This window comes from Danio rerio, chromosome 22, assembly GCF_052040795.2.
Source record: "Danio rerio strain M-AB ecotype USA chromosome 22, GRCz13ab, whole genome shotgun sequence".
NCBI classification, from domain to species: Eukaryota; Metazoa; Chordata; class Actinopteri; order Cypriniformes; family Danionidae; genus Danio; species Danio rerio.
The window spans coordinates 12,554,742-12,577,971 of NC_141042.1; the positions used below are offsets into that span (position 1 = coordinate 12,554,742).

The window sequence follows — 23,230 nt, forward strand, 5'->3', positions numbered from 1 at the left end:
CGTGCATGGAATACCCACTCTAGAATCTCGCCGGAAGTAGTAAGTCATCCGGGTACTTCTTGCATACTAATTTTCGAATTCTATGAATTCTGACATACTACTCGGCTTGCATACTGATTTTACAGTACTAAATAGTATGAAAGTATGCGGTTTCAGAAGCAGCCTTACTGATCAAGTCAAGTTAAAGTTTGTTTATAGAGCACTTTAAAAACACAGAAGTGAGCCAAAGTGCTGTACAGGAATATACAACAAAATAAGCATAATTGTGTATAAAATAGAAGATAAAATATAGCTAAACTACCTAATAAGGCATATAAATTTAAATTATTTAATTAGTTATTAGGATCAGGTGTCAAATGGTAACAAAAAAAAAACTAATGTTTTATGGGCAGCGACAAATCCTTTCAAAACCTAGGACCTGCCACAGCGAAATCACGTGAGTAAATGTAATACGTAATTGCGTAACGTATTTCTTTTTGCATTTTGCGCAACGCTTATGTGCCCTGCGCTTTGGGTTTTTTGGGAAAAAAAAAAAAAAAGTTATTTCTGAGCGGAAAAAGCACATTACGTCAGTTGCGTCTTTATCCATTCGTCAGTCAAATGAAAGTGAAGGCGGAGTTCCCATTGAGGTGATAGTAGTGTTGTCAAGATGACTACAGAGATTAGGGGTTGTTGTTTTGAGTTTTGCTGAGATGTACGAATATCACAATATTATTGAATATAAAAATTGTAACAATATCAACAGCAACACTCACCCACAATATACAGCTGATTCAGTTGTTGCCTAGCAACATAAGTGCAGCACACTTTTTTTTTCTTCCAATCATTCATTCGGCTTAGTCTCTTTTTTCTTCAGGGGTCACTAGAGCGAACTGAACAGTCAACTTATCTTGCATATGTTTTATGCAGTGGATTCCCTTCCAGCTGCAACCCAGTACTGGGAAACACCCATACACTCCCACATTCACACTTACACACCACGGCCAATATATTTTATTCAATTCGCTTTTACTGCATGTCTTTGGACTGTAGGGGAAACCAGAGCACCCGAACCCACAGGGAGAGCAAACTCCAAACAGAAATGCTAACTAACCCAGCCAGGACTCGAACCAGTGACCTTCTTACTGTGACGACACAGTGATGACCGTTGAGCCACCGCATCATCCCCCATTTTTACTGGTCAACAAAAAAAGCAGTGTAGTACACCTTGCTTTTTTATAACAGAAAATTGCATTCGGTGTGATCGGCCCCCTAAGAATTGCCCAATGTTTTGCAAAGGAGAGTTGCTAAGGAGAGTTGCTAAGGAAGTGTCTGGTACATATGGAGAGGAGAGGGTGTGTCTAATACTTGATTTTAATTGGCTGATGCCAGATTTACACTAAATGCAGAATTAAGTATTTGCGCAGCTAAGTTACACACAAAGTCAATGCAAACATGAGAATGGAATAAACATTTTTGCTGACCCAAAATGTGCAACACGTTTGCCGAGAACGTATGTGGAATTTGACCTTAATCATGGAGCGGAACACTCAACAGTGCTTCTAGCTTAGATGTGGGACACTTGAAAACGGAAATATTTCTTATCTGAGTCACCAGCAGATGGCAGTAATGAAAAAATTGTGGTTTGCCAAAAATTAGAAGAAAATTGACCTCTATCAATCAAACTGCTGGCGATGGGTCACTTAGTGTTACTAACAGAGTAAATATGAAACTGCCCCTCACCTGGACCATCTGCATGTCCGTAAGTAGTTCCAGCCAGTTTTTGGACCGTATTCAAGTTCCATATCACTACCCTGAATAATTGCAGTCATTTCACAGCCCACAACAGTCTAAAACCACGTCAGTCAAATCAAAATAAAGGCTTTGGTTGAGATTCATATGAAATTAGTTCACAGTTAAATCAATGTCTTTGTGTGACAAGCATGGTATAATCATACTAATTGACTCCGGTTAGTTGAATTATTACAATAATATGCACACCTCAGGATTGACCTTTTTTGACCAGTTTGCAACCACTCTAAGATGACCAAGAAGGTTGCAGCAAATGCTAAATTAAAATGGAACACTCTAGAAGCCACTTAAAAACATGTTAAAACCATTTGCAACCACTGAAACCACCTACAAATGTTTTTTTTTTTTATATATAAAAATGTTTTCCAGTGTTTTAGTCAAGTGCTGTTTTTGGTCTCGGCTTTCTTAAAAGGCAGCCTCTGTTATGATTCTTTTTACAACATTCTGCTGTAGATATTTTTTGAGAACTCAAACCAACATTTTCAGATGCAAGTCATAGTTCAGGATGACAGCAGCTTGAATCTTTACATGCAGACCCGAGCTCTCCATAGCCCTATTATTCCCTGACGAATGACAGAGAGGGCCTGGCCGCTAGCGATGAAAGGAAAGAAAAGTCCTACTTCTCAAAGCTATCAAACGACTCTTTATAGTCCATCAACATGATGACAAATCTAAGAAATACCGTCTAAGAGACCCGCACAAAGCCTTATTGTGGTCTTCATGTTGGAACTGTAAAACGGCGAGTGTACGTGTGAACTTTTGCGTACATACTCCTCCTGCTCCATCTTGCCGAGTTCTTCTCAATGGGTTCTTTTAATGAGTGAGAAAACATTTTTTTAAAGAAATGTAAGGGCTGTTTGTTCGTTGGTCACCCGCTGTTGAGCTTAAATGTGTTTCTCACAAGTCCACATACACGTCTTTGTTGTGAACTTGGTTTCTTCATGTTCAATTTGGCTTCAGATTGGCCACAAGATGTTCATTAGAAGATCTGAGAGGCTTGTTTTAGGGGTATTCTTTTTGTATTGACCTCATAGTTCTGGCAGTCAGTTCACTTAGCTGTTGTTTTTCCCCCCTGAAACAAACATGTCTGATCATGTTTGAAACGCTGATCATGTCAAACTAAAGGTTGTAGCTAGCATTGAGAGCATATTTTTTAGTCAGCCAACTACTTTTCTTGATTTATAATTTCTGTATAAATTTTGAAAATGTTTTAGGTTTCATCTGAGTGGGATTAGCATTACATTAACTTCAACAAATAATATAACTTGCTTGCAAACTTGTAGAAATTATGGTTGTTTTAATTGTAGAATGATGTATTTTAGACCTGACAAAAAGAAGAATATAAACTCAGAAATAATATGTTGGCATTAAGTAAAGATTAAAGAAATGAATAAGAAAAGAAAAAGTACACCTACTTCCCAAATCCGGGTCACTGCACCATTGTAACTCCTACTGATCAATCGCCCTGTTCTTAGTGGAATGTAAACTCTTGTTTCCAGCTAGGTAGTTTGAGGCACTAACAATTATACCAAGGAGTGAAGTTTACGTCCAAAGTGAACATTTAATTGTCCTTTGTTACACTCAGCCCCACTAAACCACACTACTATCCGGGTCACGGCACCAATTTAACTAATACAGATCTACTCTGAAGTGAAATTTAAACTACAATTTCTGGCAACCAATGTTGACACCCTAATAAAGACACCAGGGAGTGATGTTTAATCTTGAAATGTCTACTACTCTATTGCTTGGCATTTGCTACACTTATCTCTCTAAACCACTCTACTATCCAGGTCAGGGCACCAGTATAACTGCTACGGATCCACTCACCAAGAGTAATTTAAACTGAAGCTTCTGGCGTAGGAGGTGGGTGCACTAACAAGGAAACCAGAGAGTGAGGTTTTCTTACAAAGTGACGACTACTTCTTCATTAGACTTTCCACCCCCCTAAACCACAGTACCATCCGGGTCACGGCACCAATTTAACTTATACACATATACTTAGGAGTGAAATTTAAATTACATTTTCTGGCAATCATTGTTGACACCCTAATAAGGACACCAGAGAGGGATGTTTAATCACAAAATGTCTATACGGGTCAGGGCACCAGTATGACTGCTACAGATCCACTCACAAAGAGTAATTTAAACTGAAGCGTCCAGCATAGAAGGTGGATGTGCTAACGAGGAAACCAGGGATTGAGGTTTTCTTACAAAGTGATGTCTACTTATCCTTTATTACACTGTCCCTCTCCTAAAGCACAGTACTATCCGGGTCACGGCACCAATATAACCCCTCTAGACCTACTCAACTCACTTTAACAGGGATTCAAACCAGCTTTTCTGGTATGAATTACAATAGATTGTAGCTACAAATGCCAAGCATTAGTGCGCCTCCTGAGGCCAGGAGCACAGTGTTTCTTTTCACACAACTCCTATTAACTGGCTTCCATTGCCTATAGGTACTCATAGCAATTTAAGGGCTGCGTGAGACGGAGGTTGCTGAGTCTTATTTCAGTATGTTGATGTTCTTCCAACTGAAATTAAATATTAAATAGGGGGCAGGGCTGTTTTTGTGTATCATTCCTTCATAGCAAACTAACGGTAAAAGGTTGTGGTGTAGAATATTGCTATGCAATGCTATGGTAGTCATCAAGTTGACATCAACAGCAGGACTACCACTCCTAATAATGAAGTACATTTTCAGACTTTGAAGATTACCAAAACAGACATATTTTTCAGTGCATTAACTTCGAAGGAATATTCGAAAAAATTTGATTTTCACAGACTTTAATTTGCATAACCGTCTGCAAACAAGCTAAGTGTTGATTGCTTTCCATGCAATATAAACAAGTTGTACTACAAATTGTCCTGTTTGTTTGAGATTCATTGTATTCCAAGACCATCTCCATCAGTGACTTCTGTTGGATGCTTAAATATCTCAAAGATGGTGGGAATTTTAGGGATAATAGTTTCGGGGGAAAAACATTCTAGATAAACTCAGAAATTACACAATTAACACCTTTAATGAGCTAGAAACTTGTTCCGCTGTAAATGATTTTCACTCCGAAGATAAAATCAGGCCTGATTGGCATTATCTCCCGTCTGCATCTGCGGATTCACCCTGTTAAAACCACTGAACCGTAGCATGCCGATGTTATCTCATCCCGACACAGCGAGCTTCACCCAGACTTTCTCTCTTTCTCAAAGGTTATCGGGCTCCGCGTGCCAGCAGCGAAGAGAGACCAGGTGTTCGTGTGGCTTGCGTGTCTATGTGTGTGTGTTTGTTTGTGCCAGCGGTGTCTGTTACCGTCTCTCTGGACGCTGCTGAAATGACGCCGCTGGCACGCTCTGCGCTTTTGGCTCTTGACTAGAGCCTAGACTCCTCGGAGAGAGAAGGAGAGCGAGAGACACGGACAGAGATACCCACTGTTAGCAAACAAGAAAGGCTTGCTTCATTGTGCTCGTAGATGCCACTGGTGGACGCAAGGCCGACATGTAATTAATAAGCTAAACACTCGCAGACTAAGAACAATAGCACAAAGAAGACGTTCATCCTAGCCAGCAAGAAGAGACGTAGGGCTAAAGTTATAGTTAAGGCCCACTTACATCAAGAATAAAACTCTGAACAATATATGCAGTTTTGATTCCTGCCGCTTTAGTTGTTTAAATTTGATGGGTTCTGATTGTTCTGAATACTTCTGCTTCAAGTGATCAGTTTGACCCATGGCGCCAGCCTTGCGTGCATTTATACTTCTGCACGCTGTTTGTGTTGCTCTGCAATAACACTTCCGAAATGCTGGCTGGCAGTAGGTTTTTTGTTCCTCTGTGTCGAGTTTCTTCATTGGTGTTTTGTTTTTTCTGAACACTACCTTAGTGTACAAGTGGCTCAAACTCTCATTTTGAGGCGGGTATTGGCGAACGTGCAATAACATTATTCATAAGGTAAACCCAAAACAAATCTTTCCATCTGGAGCTTCTTCACATGACTCGATACTTGTAAACACTTACTCTATTGGGCTTGCGTGGCTTTCGGTCCCGCCCACACGTCAGCGATACCAAGCCGATCAATCACAGCTTGTGCTATGCGTCATTGTAATCAGTAGTTGCAACTGGTTGTAATTCAATTCAACTTTATTTGTATAGCACTTTTACAATGTAGATTGTGTCAAAGCAGCTTCACATAATAGGTCATAGTAAATTGGAACAGTGCAGTTCAGATTTTTTAATGTTTAAGTTCAGTTCAGCTCAGTTCAGTGTGGTTTAATAATCACTACTGAGGGTCTAGACACTGGAGAGCAAATCCATCGATGCGCAGCTCTACAGATCCCAAACCATGCAAGCTAGTGGCGACAGTGGAGAGGGAAAAAAAACTTCACCAATTGGCGAAAGTGAAAAAAAAAAACTTGAGCGAAACCAGACTCAGTTGGGCAATAAAGGCCATTTTTTGAGAGGTGCGCAACGGCCACAACGAGGGCAATGCGACCACGCGAAGGCTGTGCCGATGCATGTGTACGCTTGATGCAAAAGTATAAATTAGCCTTTACTTGAAGGCGAGTTTCGTGCTCAAGTATAACCAGCATTTACCACACAGACCTGTAGATGCACGAAATCATCACGGACCAGCAAGTGCTGTTCAAAAATTGCTCAGTTGTAAAAAAATTTTTTGCACAGCAGCATTTTTTGTTCAGTCGGTTGCCCTCACAGGTTGTTGTGGTGGTGTTGACAGTTGCGTGGTATAATCCCACCCCTCCTCCACTGTGCTTTGACAGCTAGTTCAAAAGTGACACTGATGGGCACCTTGGTTTTTCAACTCGCAACTTCTGAAAAAATGTGTTGACCATAAAATGCTTACTTAGCGCCTCACTATGCTGCAGGCGCTCAAAAATCTCAATGCTACCATTGACGACAACAACAGAAAAAAAGAACCTAAAAGTGGTCATTTGTGCAAAAATTCTTTTATGGACATTATTTCAGATTTCAGCTTGATCTTGACCACAGATTCTTGGATGAAATGCAAAAAAAGATTTGCTTTGATCTCATTCTCTTATCAATGAACTCCAAATGCAGTTTCACACGTAGTTCTGCATGTTTATTGTCTGGTTTTCAGAGAAGCTCCGCTGTTGGGTGTGGAGTGTCCCTGTATTCACATTTATACGTCCAGGGCGGATGTGGCTTCCCTCTTTAGGGAACAGGCAGAACCAATGCTACTAACCACAACTAGTTGAGTACAATAGTTCTAACCCAGCTCACAGGATGTTCAAAAAGGGACGTTTTTGTGCTAAATGTAAAATAACCTGCCAAAAATGATAGGATTAGTTTTAGTAGTAAATGAAGGATAGTTTTCAAAATAAGCTAATATGTCACCCTGGAATGCAAATAAAACTTATAAGGGTCAGGTTTTTTTTTTTTTTTGCTTTAGTTGAGATTTATACATGATTTGATTGCTGAATAAATATTGATTTAAAAAAAAAAAATATTTGGCAACAGTTAGAAAGTAGAGCGTTTCAAAAAAATCTAAATAATGATAAAAGATGAATAAATAATGATGTAAAAATATTTGGGAACAGTTAGAAAATCGAGTGTTTTAAAAAAGGATGATATTTGGCAACTATTTGAAAATCTAAGCATTTCAAAAAAATCAAAACAAAGATAAAACTGTTGTTAAAGGTGTCCAACTAGGTTTTTAGATAAGCATATTACTAATTAATAATGAAATGTTGATTTATTTATGACATAACATGCTGAAAATGACAGGATTTTTTTTTATACATTTCAAAAGAAACAAAGATGTGACCCTGGAATACAAACACAACTCATAATGGTCAGCTTTTTGTTTTTAATTGAGATTTATAAATCATTTAAAAGCTAAATATATGTACATTTTTCAGGTTATTGGCAACAATTAAAAAGTGTTTTAATCAAAACAATGATGATAACTTTTAGGGATGATATTTGGCAACGAAAAATTCGATATATTTCAAAATGTTCAAAAGATATGACCCCACAAACACAAATCATAAGGGTCAGCTTTTTTTTTTTTAATTGATATATATATACTTTATTTGTAAGCTGAATAAATATTTTAAGAATATTTTGGCAACAATTAGAAAATTTGAGAACTTAAAAAAACTATAGTAAAATTACCTTTAACGTTGTCCAAATTAAATTCTTAGAATTGCATGTTACTATTCAATAATGACATCTTGATACATTAATGACATAACCAATAAAATGTTTTGTATATATATATATATATAAATAAACGTATATGTGGCCCTGGAATACAAACACAACTCATAGGGGCCAGCTTTTTTGTTTGTTTTTAAATTGAGATTTATAAATCATTTGAAAGCTGAATAAATGTTGATTTTTAAGGATGATATTTGACAACTATTTGAAAATCTAAAATCTGAAATCAATCAAAACAATGATAAAATAGCTGCTAATGTTGTCCAAATGAAGTTCTTATAAATGGATACTGCTAATGAATAATGCCATGTTGATATATTAATGATACATCCTTCTGCAAATGACAGGAACATTTTTTTATATTTCAAAATAAACAAATATGTGACCCTTGGAATACAAACACAACTTATAAGGGTCAGTTCTTTGTTTTTAAATTGAAGTTTATACGTCATTTGAAAGCTGAAAAGAATTGATTTTAAAGATACAATTTAAAAACAATTTAAAACACAAATAATTGAAATCATGATAAAATTGCCTTTAAAGTTTTCTAGTTAGGTACTTAGCAATGCATATTACAACTCAATAATTATGGTATATTTGGTATATTATGGTATATTGGTATATTTTTACAAGTGTCTTCATGGAAGATGATCCTTTTATTTTTTTATTTGAACCATTGTCATACAACTTGAAGGGTTTAAATTTTCATTGTAGCCAAAAATAACTCAACAAGAATAATATATGAACTTAAAGTAACTTTAATACACTGAAAAAAATAATATTCATTAATTTTATTCCGCTCCTCCGGGGAGGGGTCACGGGGGCAGCAGTCTCCGGAGAGAACCCCAGACTACCCTCTGCCCAGACACTTTCTACAACTCGTCTGGGGGGATCCCGAGGTGTTCCCAGACTAGCTGAGAGACATAGTCCCTCCAACATGTCCTTGCCTCCTCCCGATGGGACATGCCTGAAACACCTCCCTAGGTAGGCATCCTAGAGGCATCCAAAACAGATGCCAGAGCCACCTCAGCTGACTTCTCTCGATGTGGATGAGCAGTGGCTCTACTCCGAGCTTCTCCAGAGTGACAGAGCTCATCACCCTATCTACCACCTGCTAGTGGATCTGTAAGGGGACGGTGAATTATGGAACGAGGGGTTCTCAAAGGATAGGGCCTTGACAACCTAATCATTGGGCACAGACACTGGTTCTAATAATAATAATAATTTTATGAAACAATTCAGCAAGAACACATGTCTCATCTAGATACTTCCAATGTCCATCAGTTCAACAAAAGAGTCACCATCTAGACTCTCCAAAAAGTCAAAGAATACAGTCTAAATAGACCAAAATTTATAAATTCTGGAAGATGATGCATATTTAATAATCTCGTGATTTTTGTCATGATATAAAAATCAATCATTTTGCTTTATATAACATCTATCAACTGCAAACTCATACCGCAGACATGCATCACACCAATTTTGTCCTCCATTGTCACTTATTTAGTTTATTTATATAACGGAGTTGCAGAAAAACCACATTGCTATCAGACACACAAACTGACAGCTTGATTTCATTTCTGGTTCCCCATTTGGGATCCGCTTTTGGCAATCCATAGCGATGATGAGCAAATGGAGCACACAAACTTGTCATAGACCTATGTGTGTGTGTGTGTGTGTGTGTGGTCTCAAAGGCACTGGTTTTGAGTTTCCGCCATGGGGTTTTGTCTTTTGTGCTGTGTCATGCAGCAGTATGTTGCTGATGAGAGAAAGCACACTTCTTTTTTTTATTCATTTATTTGTTTATTTTCTCTCGGTTTGTTGGCTTCATTTGTGTGTAACTACTTGTCTGTCTGTCACATTGTTGGACTCTTCGGCCCTTGTGTAGTCCGAAATGTGATCGTTATCAGTGCTGGTACTGAAAGGCCCATTGTGTTTGACTGTTCTCTTGTGGGACGGTGATTTGGAAGTGGTCTGCTCACATTGGAAAGTTAAAATCCCAGTGTAAAAAGTAAACTTTTGTTAATAAAGATGGTTCATTTCTTTTTTAGGATGCTTTTAAATCGCAAATAGCTTTACCCAAACTATTTCTGTGGCTGCAGATCAGACCTACAGCACTGACCTGGAGTTATTTTGGCCCATTTATCTGTTTCAGCTCATGTATTTTTGGGATGTGATGCTTGAATGGCCGTTCCGGATCACAGCACCGCATCAGAGAGCTCTTTCTAGACTGTTCTGCACAAAACCATTCTCTAACCATTTTATAAATATACAGTCATGCTGAAATTATTCATGACTTAAAGTTACTAAATAATTTTCCTTTTCTTTTCTTTTTCTCACAAAGATCCCTCTTGTACATCGTCTTATGTTTTGGGGGAAGCCTGTGCCATTTCTGGTAAAAAAATAAATAAAAATAAAATTGCTGCATGAATATAAATAATAATAATAAATCATAATAAATGATTTCAGGCTAGGCTATGTTTATTTTATTGTTTCTCATTTTATAATTGTTTATTGGATTTTTAAAATGTATTAATTTATTTATATTTTATTTGTATTTTATATTTATTTATTTATTTAAAATTGTATTTATTTGTATTTATTTTATATTTTTATTTACAGTAGTAAATATTTAATATTTTATTTATGTATTTTATAAATATTTACTTTAAGTGAATTGATTTTGTTATTTCGTAGGGGTTAAAGAAAAACATTAATAGGAAATTGTATTTTTTGTATTTTATAATTAATTTTTATTTATTTAATATTATTATTTTTTTATTTTATAATAATTTTTATGTTATTTTTTGTTTTATTATTTTATAGAGGTTAAAACCTTAAAAAGAGTAATAAGTAAAAACATTAGTAGGAAATATCAAAGAATACAATTTGTTGCATTTTTTTTTTTCTGCCCCAAAAGCTTAAAAAAATACCAAAAACGTATTCTTATTACTATAATGCAAAAATACATTTGTTAGTTTTTTTCCCTTTTTTTATATTTCAAATTGTATAAGAAAGTATTTAAAATGAATAATTAATGCTGATACAAATTATAGTGCTGTGTTAGAGTATTTTACTGAAAATTAAAAATTTGAAGATGTATGGATGCATTATTGCAAATGAATGCCTATGCTAATTATTATGACTGGGTAGATATATTTATACTGTGACAAATGATTAATTATTAAAAAATTAAAAACTTCATGAATTATCAGCTGTCAGTATTTTGGGATTTTTGGGATTTTTTTTATTTTTTTTAGTTTTTTTTTTTATTTATTTTTTTTGTCTATTCACGGATACAAATTGCATTATGGGACCTTTATCTCTGCTTTGTTGACTTCTGATGTTGAAAAATTCGACTCTACAGTTTAACAAGGTGACTTTTATCAACAAGAAAAAGTACTGGCAGTACTGTTATTTACAAAACCAATTTAGAAACTAGATTGAGGCTGGGTGATTTGGCCTATAATCTAAATCTCGATTAATTGAACATTTTAAGTATAAAATAATGAACAATTGTTTGTTTTTTGCTGACAATTTTTGTACATTTAAATCTGCATTTTTCTTTGGTACAAGCTGCTTTTGTTGCTCAGTTGTCTCCGTGTTTAAGTTGTCCATGCTCGACATGTTGATGGTAAACGTAATGTAAAAATTTGATCGATTATAGGTTCTGAAAGCCGATTTCAATTACTTTTCAATTAGTCGCCCAGCCGTACAATATATTACTTCTACTAATGTCAATAACAGTAAATTTTCTTTCAAACTTTTTGACATCAAAAGATGTTAAATGAAAGATCAAGATCTTGTAATTCAAAAGCATAAATGAATGAAGGAAAACCAACATGAATAACAAAATGTTCATTTATTGATACTTTTACAGGATGGATGGATGGATGGACATGGATTTATATGTATGGATGGATGGATGGATGGATGGATGGATGGATGGATGAATGGACAAAAATGGATTTATACATATGGACGGATGAATAGATGGCTAGATACTATGGATGGATGGATGGTTTGAAAGATAGATATGAAAGATGGACGGATGGATAGATGGATGAATAGACAAAAATGGATTTATATGGATGGATGGATGGATGGATGAATAGATGGATAGATGATATGGATGAATGGATAGACACAAAATAGATGGATGGATGGATGGATGGATGGATGGATGGATGGAATTCAATCTTGTATTTTATATTAAATTTCATAATATAATCTAGATGCATTATAGTAATGATTTGTTTACTTATTGTTGTGGTAGTTAGTTTAACCATCATAATAATAACAATGTGTCTTAATATACGCTAACATATGCTATATGTTCATCTATCATTGACACGCTTTTACCTTTATGTAAATAATCATCATCTCTGATCTGTCCTCATATATAAAAATAAACTCGTGTGAGTCATGTCCATTGGAAAGCATCAGCAAAACCTTTTAAGCCGGCAGAACTACTGAAAGGCCTCAAAAATGCCTACAACAGACATTTTACACGCACACTGTATTCTCACGCTTCTCCATACTAGTGGAAGTGCCCTCGGTGTGTGTTTTCTGGCGTGAGACATGCGGCTCTGAGCGAAATGAGTCTCACTGAAGCACAAAAAGAAAGGGCTTTTTCTCTCCTCCATTTCTCGCTGAAAGACATATTCATTGTCTGCTTGACGATTGTTATGTTTAGCGTTCGGGGTCTTGCAGTATTTAGCCCCAGGGACTGTGTGTGTGTGATGGAAAACGCCCATCTGTGTGTGCGTTTATGAGATTGTGTGTTTACAAGAGTGCATGTTCAGCCTGTGTCAAGAACAGCTGTTTTTTTCCACTCTATATAGCACCGTAAAGCGGAAGAAAGGGCTGAAATATCCTCCTTTTTTTTCTCACACTTCGCTAATTGCTGTTTTTGTGTTTGACTGTAAGAGGGAAGTTTAATGAAGTTCGTGAAAGATGAGAACTATTTATGGGTCTAACACTATATATGGAGAGCCATTCGCGGTTGCCTAAACAAACAATGGAAATGTCATCGGTAGGAAGCTTCTGTATTGAATATTTAAACATGATGATGATCATATAGTGTCTTAAAGTCCCTATGAAATTTAAATAACTCTTTTAGACATTAATATCAGCATGTTATTCTTGAGGATATCTATAATCTTATTCAAAACCGTGACCAAATTCACGTTACTAAGATGTAAACATTGAAACCTTGAGATTTGTCACTTCCGCCTAAATGGAATAACTATTTTCTTGACGTCAGATCCTACTTCAGTTTATCGACAACTTTTCTGACCAATCATATGCTCTCTAGTATCTGACATGCCTGACATGCTTTTCATTTGATGCGTTTTAGCTTAGCCCCTCAAAATAACTCGCTATTAGCTGGTTTTTAAAAAGGGGAGGAGCTACCTTATCTGCTGTGTCTTTGTTTTAGTTGAGATTACTTCAAACATCGAGGCTAATTTCAACACACTTTAAGTTTGATCAAGCACAGACTTCAGGTTCTTCTGTGTTAAAGGCTGTAGTATGTAGACAGTATGCAAATATTGAGGAAGTATGTAAAAATGGAGTGTTGCCGTGGCGTACAGATGCATTTGAATACCACATATCCTTTTATGTTCTTTGTTAGTTACATAATTGTGCAACCTTTGAGTGAGATCTTGAACTCCTGACTTGTTTCTATAACAGGATTGAATTCAGAAAAACATTCCAAACTAATACACTCGAGTAGGTGTGAAGGGGTTTTGGGTAATATTAGCTTAAAGGCTTCAGGATGCACTCACATTATGCTATGCGACCCGTTCCCCTATTTGTTTGATTAATGTGAGTACTCCGAATCGGGCCCAGGAAAAGATGTGCCAGCGTGGGGTTGGGTCAGACTTTGCAACAAAGCGGGACTAAGCCTGAAAGTGAAGACGCAATGTGACTTTTAAGGGACTGTTTCATATGGATTTTTTAATAATTTTTACTTTTCAATGAACACAAACTGTCATAGATTAATAAAGACGCAAACCCCTTACTGCGCATCATCTTGGTAGGGTTTGACAGGGTTTGATCGTATCACTTTCTCACTACAATCGATCTGCTCCAGAGTTTGTTTCAATCAAGCCGAGACCACCTTATTCAGGAGATCTCGATTGTTTTGGCGCGGATCCGAGCACTATTGCTGGATTCACATATGCCAAACGAACCATGCTAACTGAATTACACTTATTGGAAACGAGGCATTAGGGTACTTTTTCTCACTTTTTCTCAATTTTGCTTATGTTTAATATTCAAATTGGGGCTGAATTAATATCCAAATTGGGGCTGAATTTAGAATAAATTGCTAGTTTGCTAGTGTTATAAAACAATATGTAAATTTAGGATGGCCCAGTTCTAAATTCACACTAAACTCTTGCTTTCCATTCTTTTGTGACACAATGCTACCTTGACTATTAGGTAGAAGTTTGCTTTTATAGATACTGCAGTGTGGGCTTTTTTCAGAAGTGCACGATTTAAAATGTAAAGTCTCTGGACACAACAGTCAAAACACCTAAGTGCAAACCCCTAAGATTGGACCTATCTGTATTGACTGTGTCACTGCATCCCAGAAAGCTTTGCATGGGCCTTATTGTTATTCGATACTGTCTTGTAAAATAATCTCTCTTCGGTAGACAACTGTGTCCAGTGTGTGTATGAAACAGACCAGGGTTTGTTTGTGAGTCCATGTCTAATTAGGTCCAATTAAGGCCTGATTAAAGTCTAATTTAGCTTTAAATTGTGTTTGTATGTTAAACACAACCCACCACTCATTCGAGTTAAATCGGTCATGACATGACATCATGCTCAACAAAGGTCAATTTCACAGCTCATTTTTGTCCTCTCTCTATAGCTATCCCACAGTTTTCCGGTTGGCATTAATGTAGGTATTTTTGCTGTTTCTCCCCCAAGACTGTTATTGTGTCGTTTGACTTACACAAAGGTCTAAACTTTTAGCGCATGACCTTAAACGATGTGGATTTGGGAATGACACGTACATCCTTTACTGTTTGATGCTCCCTTAGGGTGTTTGTTCATTTACAGGATGTGCTTGTAATGGGTTCTGTTCTATTCAGGTTAAGGACGGCCATTGTTCGACAGCGCCATCATGTCGTAATGCTTTATAAAGGAAAGAGAGAGTGAGTGTTCAGAAAGATGATCCAGCCCTTGCAAATTGAATCATTGGAAATCACATGGCTAACAATCTTGCATTACTGCACTTTGTTTCCCGGTCTCCCCTCCCCTCATCTCCTCTCATATCATCTATTTTTCTCCTCTTTTGTCTACACCCATCACATATTTTTTTCTCTCATTTTCCTCATGCCCGCTCTTCTTTCATTTCTACTTAACCACTCCTGTTGTCTCTTCTACAATCTTTTGGTTTCTTCTTATCTAGTTCAACCTGCATTGTTCTCTCTCTTGGTTCCTCTCAAATCATTTGACCTCACCTGGTTTCCATTTACCACCTTTTCAACTTGAATAAACTCATCTCAACTCACCTCAATTTCTTTCATCTCTTTTTGATTCCTCTCAACTTACCTCGATTGGTATTGTTTTATTCTTACCTGTCTGCCATTCATCTTCAGTTCGCAGTCATTCCTTTCAACTCTGCTAGATTCTTCTCAACTCTTCTTGACTCCTTGCCGCCTTACCTTGATTCCTCTCAACTCTTCTTGATTCCTTTGTTTTCCTTGATTCCTCTGTTTAACTCTCGATCTCTCTGCCTGCTTTGCTTCATCCTGATTGCTTTCAACTAATCTCAGTTTCTCTGAACTCAGTGTTATTCCTCTCAAACTTTCTCATTTCCTTTGTTGTCCATGATTTATCTAATTTTACCTCAATCTCTCTTCAAACACCTCTAATGTTAACTCTTCATAATTTGTAAATTCACAGTGATTCTGCTTACCCATGCATGATTCCTCTTAATTTGCCTCAATTTAACGTGATCCATCAACTCTCCTTGATTCTTATCAACTCACCTTGAATCTTTTCTATGCACCTTATTCTTTTCTCCTCGCCTTGATTCTTTTCTACTCAACTCACCTTGATTCTTCTCTACGCATCTTGATTCTTTTCTACTCATCTTGATTCTTTTGTACTTTTCTCACCTTGATTCTTCTTTAATCACATTGATTCCACTCTGCTCACCTTGATTTTCTACTCATCTTGATTCTTTTCTACTCTCCTTGATTCTTTTCTACATTTCTCACCTTGATTCTTCTGTACTCACATTGATTCTACTCTGCTCACCTTGATTTTCTACTCATCTTGATTCTTTTCTACTCTCCTTGATTCTTTTCTACATTTCTCACCTTGATTCTTCTGTACTCACATTGATTCTACTCTGCTCACCTTGATTTTTCTACTTATCTTGATTCTTTTCTACTGTACTCAAATAGATTTTTTTTCAACTCTACTCACCTTGATTTTTCTCTACGCATCTCCTCTATTCACCTTGATTCTTTTGTAATCTGATCACCTTGATTCTTCTCAACTTACCTTGATCCACCATGATTTCTGTCAACTCCTGTTGATTCTTCTCAACTAACACTGATTTCTACTAATTAACTTCATTTCACCATGATTTCTGTCAACTCACCTTAATTTGTCTGAACTCTACACAATCGCTCTCATTTGACTTTAGTTTCTCTTAGCTTAACTTGATTCTTCTCAACTCTTTAATTCCTCTTATTTCGCCTCAATTCACAATGATTCTTATCAACTCACATGAATTTTTCTGTATTATCCATGACTTCATTCCACTCGCCTTGATTCTTCTCAACTATCCATGTTTCTTCTCAGCTCATCTTGGTTCTTCTAAACTCTCCACGATTCACCATGATTCCGGTCAACTCACCTTGATTTATTTTCTTAACTTCGATTCCTCTCAACAAACTAAATCTCTTCAAGCTTGCCTTAATTCAGCTTTCATTTTTTCCAAATCACCTTAGTTCCTCTCCACTCACCTCAAGTCCAATATTCTCACCTGGATTCTTCTCAATGGATGCTGATTCGCTTTGGTTTCCATCAACTCACCTTGATTCTTCTGAATTCTCTTCTCAATTCTACTCATCTTCGTTTGTCTTGCATCATCTCAACAAATCTCAGCTCACCTATTTTTTTATTTTGATATCTCAACTCATTTTATTATGCTTTTAGCTTTTTGTTTGTTCTCGTATACTTTCCTTATGCCTCCTATCATTTTGTCTCCCCCTTTTTCCACTCCTCTCCTTCGTCTAGTCTCATCCTGTATCCTGTTCTCTTATCTTTCATCTCCTCTTGTCTAAATCCTCCTCTCATCTTTTGTGCTCTCCTCTCATCTTGCTTTCTCAACTTGTCTCATCTGATCTCCGCTACCTTTTCGTGTCCCATTTTGGCCCAATTCCCAAGGAAAGAGTATCTTTTGATTGATCCGCCAGCTTCAAGAATCTCCTCCTGACATCCTGCTCTATGAATCCCGCTAATCTCCCCAGGGACTTTATAGATGATAGATGCTGGAGAAGATGATCTACGGCGCAAACATCAGCTGTCAGATTTAATCTTTAGATGTCTAGTCAAGTGTTTTGATTGCACAAAAATTCCACAAGTCACTGTGACTCTTGCTTTTAAATGACTCGTTGTTTTGTTCAATATGTTTGTTGTTCTTGTGTGCTCTTCTTTTGGGGTTATTAAGTTTATTTTTTCGTAATATGACTAAATCCTTGGTATGTAGCAATAACTGTTGGATTGTTTCATTTAAGGGCAGCACGGTTGCTCAGTGGTTAGCACTGTCACCTCACAGCAAGAAGGCCACTGGTTTGAGTCTCGACTGGGCCAGTTAGCCTTTTCTGTGTGGTTTGTATGTTCTCCCTTTGTTAGTGTGGGTTTCCTCCGGGTGCTCCATTTTCCCCCACAGTCCAAAGACTTTCCCTATAAGTGAATTGGGTAAACAAAATTAGTCATCGTGTATGAGTGTGTGAATGAATGAGTGTATGGCCAGGTAAAAATATACTAGAATAGTGGTAAATACTATGATATAAAGATATAAAATAGTATGACTCCGTTTACATTTATAGCAGTTACAATGGCTGATATCAATGTCTGCTTTAATTGAAGCATTTTCCTATGCCCCATGATGCTTTGCAGTAATTATCAGAATTAACTCAATTGCTAAACAGCTAAACAATCAGTGAAGAGTTTTAAACCGTGTTACTTTTTTCCTAATTAGCAATTTACTACAACAAGAACTGCAACAAGTCTTCCTACAGCAATTTTTTCAATTAAATTCTTCTTTATTTGTATAGCGCTTTTACAATTTAGATTGTGTCAAATCAGCCTCACATAGAAGATTATAGTGAACTGAAAGTGTCAGTTTAGTTTTCAAAGATTAAGGTCGGTTCAGTTTAGTTTAGTTTAGTTCAGTTCAGTTTAGTTCAGTTCAGTGTGGTTTATTCACTGCTGAGAGTCCAAAAACTAAAGAGCAAATCCATAGATGCGCAGCTCTAAAAGTCCAGAACTATGCAAGCCAGTGGCGACAGCGGCAAGGAAAAAACTTCACCAGTTGGCGAAAGTAAAGGATAAAAACCTCGAGAGAAATCAGGCTCTGTTGTGCATGACCATTTCTCCTTTGGCCAAACGTCTTGTGCATGAATGTCTACGTTTATGAACGTATTGAATATTACTGTACTTTTGCCATCACTGAATTTAACGCAACATTAAGCAAATGTCACATAATACGCTTATGTTTCTCTCAAACTCGTGCATACACCTTAAGTTACACTTATTACTTTACAAAAATCAATGGTTCTTGAGGTCAAGCAGTTGATAAAGAATTAAGATATAGAAATTTGTGCATGTTTTCTTCTTTTTTTTGTGGAGACACTGATAAAAAGAGAAAATAATCACGACAATAAACAAATTGAAGTGCTCAGACATGCTTGTGATTTACTAATATTACAATAAAAAGCCAAACATAGTGTTGTTTTTATGATGGATAAAATAAAGCGCAAAGCCAGACTTACTTTGCACTCACCTTGTACTGTGTAAACAAATCGATTTAGTGCAACTTTAGAATTGTTTTTAGCCCATCTGCCTCAAGGTTGGACGTGTTGTGTGTTCAGAGATGCTCTTCTGCATTCCTCAGTTATAACGAGTGGTTATTTAAGTTACTGTTGCCTTTCTATCAGCTCGACCCTGTCTGACCATATTCCTCTGACCTCTGGTATCAACAAGGCATTTGCGCCCACAGAACTGCCGCTCACTGGATATTTCTTTTTCAGACCATTTTCTGTAAACCCTAGAGATTGTCATGCGTGAAAATCCCTGTAGATCAGCAGTTTCTGAAATAGCCCGTCTGGCACCAACAACCATGCCATGTTTAAAGTCTCTTAAATCCCCTTTTTCCCCCATTTTGATGCTCTGTTTGAACTGCAGCAGATCGCCTTGACTGTGTCTACATGCCTAAATGCATTGAGTTGTTGCCTTGTAATTGGCTGATAAAAAAATGTGCGTTAACAAGCAGTTACACAGGTGTACTTAATAAAGTTGTCCAATCTTGAAACACAACTTATAATTTGAAGCGTAGGCCTAATATGTGGAAAAAGGTTTCAGCTAAGTTTAACACAGGCCTGGAAAACAGCACCTCTGCAGGATGACGTCATATTGCGCTTTATATTCTGCATCGGTTGGCTTTTTAAACTCTGTAACTCGAGTCGCTGAGATTTCTTATCTGCACCGTGCCCTTGAACATGGCTTTTTACTCCCGGGACCACCTGAGCGATTGTACTGTAAATCACCTCAGATAAAAGCATCCGTGAAAAGTGTAAAAGCCTGTTCTTGGATTTGGAGTTCTTGTCTGCAGATTGTGGGTGTGTTGTTTGTGTTTGGGTAGGAAGAAAGCACATTTGCTTGCACAGTAGATTGTGCGTGCACTCATTTCCCCACAGACTACTTTCTTTTGAACCTGCAAATACAGTGGATTCACAGGTCCAAGGTTCTTTCGTGAACTATGCGTACTGTATGTGTTGACTGAGTCCATATCAGTAGTTTCACAGAAGGAAGGAGATTGCAGAATTTGATGGTTCAACAGAAACCGCAATGGAGAGAAAGGAAAAGGCAATGCTAAAATAGTGTTTGTTTGCCCCTAAAGGCCAGTTAGAAAGGGAAGTTCAAGGTACAAAGCTGTGCTATCGTTATTACATGAACACGTTGACAAATTACATGTGACTGAGCGTTTTTTGCAGATAAACACATGATTACTTTTGGAAAGTACTGGTAAATGTAGTAAATACCCTTGTTTACATTAAAGAAAGACTTTAAACATGAATCAACATGAACAGTAAGGTCTATAGGTGTCTCGTAAACAAAACTAAGTGTCGATTCTAGTATTTCCCTTGCATTTTGAGTGCTGCTGAGTGAAATGTTGCTTATTGGCCATTGTGTTTACATGCTAAACAGACTTTAAATGCTCCAATGTTTGTGTTTCTTCATAAGGATTTGGCGAAGAGTGTCACGCATTGATCATTGTAGCCAATCACAGTCATATCTTTAAGCGCGTACACACAATGGCTAATCAGCTGTGTTTAGGAACCCGCTCAACAGCGCTCAAACTGTTAGCGTAAAATGGACACTTACCAATTGGTAATTTTGTTAATAAAATAAAATCAATAAACAAAAGGTACTGTAACGCCATTAAAATTTACGTTAATAGCTCTTAAATGTGTAAATTGTAATTTTTTTTAAATTCGCAGTCAAATAACATCTGTCAAAAATGTTTCTGAATTTGTACATATTAAATTGTTCAACTCAAGACTAATGATGTGCACTAACAAAATAAACAAACAGTACATTTTGATTTCATACAGACTTCTGGTCAAGCGTACGTTAAGTCTCAGCGTTTAAGATTTTGTTTGTTGTCTGTATATAGACCATTTTGAGGAATGTAAACAAAAACAATGGTCTCAACATATTTCCTGTTTTACATATTTAATTTCTGTAGCTTCTGAGAATCCAAAAACAGCCACATAATGATAAATAATGATATGATACTGTTTTTTTTTTTTTTTTTTTTTATGCGCATTTTCAAAATTTATTTGCATCTTGCCGTTTCCATCAACCGTTTTTTATTTATTTATTCGCATATCCAAAACGCACATACTCTGTTAAAATAGTTGGGTTAAAAATACCCCAACATATATAACCCAACTATAGGTTATTATAGCACCTTCCCAACTATGGGTTATTTTAACCCAATACATTGGATTATTTTAATTAAATGTTGTTTTTTTCCATTGTGGTATATTGCTATAACTAGTACTACTATTAATAATATTTATTAATTATTAATTAAGCTGTTTTAATATTAAATTATGATTGAATCGCCTCTTGTCACAGTTATGAAATAGTTTGTTAACAAGCAGGAAAAGTTCATGGGCTATGGCCAATAACATGAACACATTGAAATGGTCTACAATATATTGTTTTTTTTTTTTTGCAGTGCAAATTGGCATCAGAATTTATTTGAAGGCCATTTAAATGCACTTGGCACAATTTGGGTGTTTGGTGTTAATTTCTCACTCTGTTAATTTGCCTTGTTAACTAGATTATTGATCTCTCTCTCGGGCCAAGCGCACCGTGTGCTCAAGCTTGTTGATTTTCCAATGATTGTGTGGTATTCAGTCCAAAAAGCAGATAGCGGTGTATATATATTGCTCTACAAGTTTGTTTAAATTAATGAACAAAATGCACTGTAAACCAATCAGATTATAGGCATGACTTGGGTTTATTTGGGGACTACAGTTGAAGTTTAACTTTTTAAGATTCTTAGAGCAAGTTGTGAATCGTTCCTACACAATTAAACAAGTAAAACTGATAATTTCTATTAAAAAGGTAAATAATTCTGATCGCTTTCTGCGGTTAAGCACCTATGTGCTGAAGAACATTAATTTTCTATTGTTTGGTATTCAGTCTGAAAGGCACTATCATGCACAGTCAAACAACAGATTTAAACCAATCAGAGCAATTTAATTAATTAATTTAGAGCAAAATCCAGACCTTAATTACTTTTTTAAATGCTGTTTCAGCATGATGTGTTTTTATTTGGGGAATGCAGATGAAATGTAGCTTTAAAGTAAGATTCAAGCCTTTCAGAATCTTGCAGGGACATTTAGTTAAATACTTGCAGCCTAAAATGACTATTTTGTAATGGTTTTCTCAAAACATAAGGCATTAAATGCTTAAATTCTTGTGTTTTGCTGCAAAAGTGCTCAAATCTTGTGAAGTAAAAATTTGGAAGGATTTTAGACATTTATTTGGAGTTTTTTTTATATATATTTATTTATTTTTTATTTTTTTATTTTTTTTGAGGACTGCAGTGGAAATTACTACAGTATATACATTTATTATATTTAGGTACAGCTTTTGGTAGTATCACTAGTATTATAGTCTTTAATGTGATAGTTCACCCCAAAATTGAAATTTGGCCATCATTTACCCACCCTTCACTCATTTTAAACCTTTATGAATCCCTTTATTTTATTAAACACAAAAGAAGACATTTTGAAAAGTTGGTAACCTGAAACCATTAACCTCCATAGTATTTCTTTTTCCTACTATGGAAGTCAATGGTTACAGGTTTACAGCGTTCTTCAAAGTCACTTGTTTAGTGTTCAACAGAAGAAACTCATAACGGTTTGGAACCACTCAAGGATGAATAAATAGTGCTTTTTTTTCTTCTTTTTTTGTGTGAACTATCCCTTTAAGTTTATATATTGGGCTATTTTCATGAAACATTCCCTCCTCTAATCTGCGTAAATGGGATTTTTTACATAGGAATGACTTGACTACCAAATTACAGACAAATTAGTTTGGCTTGCACTTAATGTTAAGGTTAAATCTCCCAGAAAACATCTACGCAAAACCCATGACTTTCCTAACATAATTTTACATTTAAATTGACATTTTCCTCCTACATATTTTTTTTTCAGTTCAAACGAGGCTACACTGTAAAAAAAAAAAAAAAAAAAAAGTTTTTTTTTTTATGTTTTAAAATGTTAATCAAGTTTCAGCTGCATTTTTAAAGTTATTCAATTAAACTTAAACATTTTAGTCCGTTTGATTGATATAGGTTGAGATGATTCGGAAAGTTCATTTGACTAACCAAAAAAAAATACACAGATTTTGAAACCAATTGAATTCTTTGTAATCGTGATACGGATTTTAGGCCTAACACTGAGCCAATATC

The 23,230-nt window shown here is 36.1% G+C and overlaps 1 protein-coding gene across 2 annotated transcripts in view; it reads left to right on the plus strand.

Moving 5' to 3' along the window:
• Positions 1-23,230, plus strand: part of mgat5 (alpha-1,6-mannosylglycoprotein 6-beta-N-acetylglucosaminyltransferase) — a 114,530-nt gene that overhangs the window by 39,435 nt on the left and 51,865 nt on the right.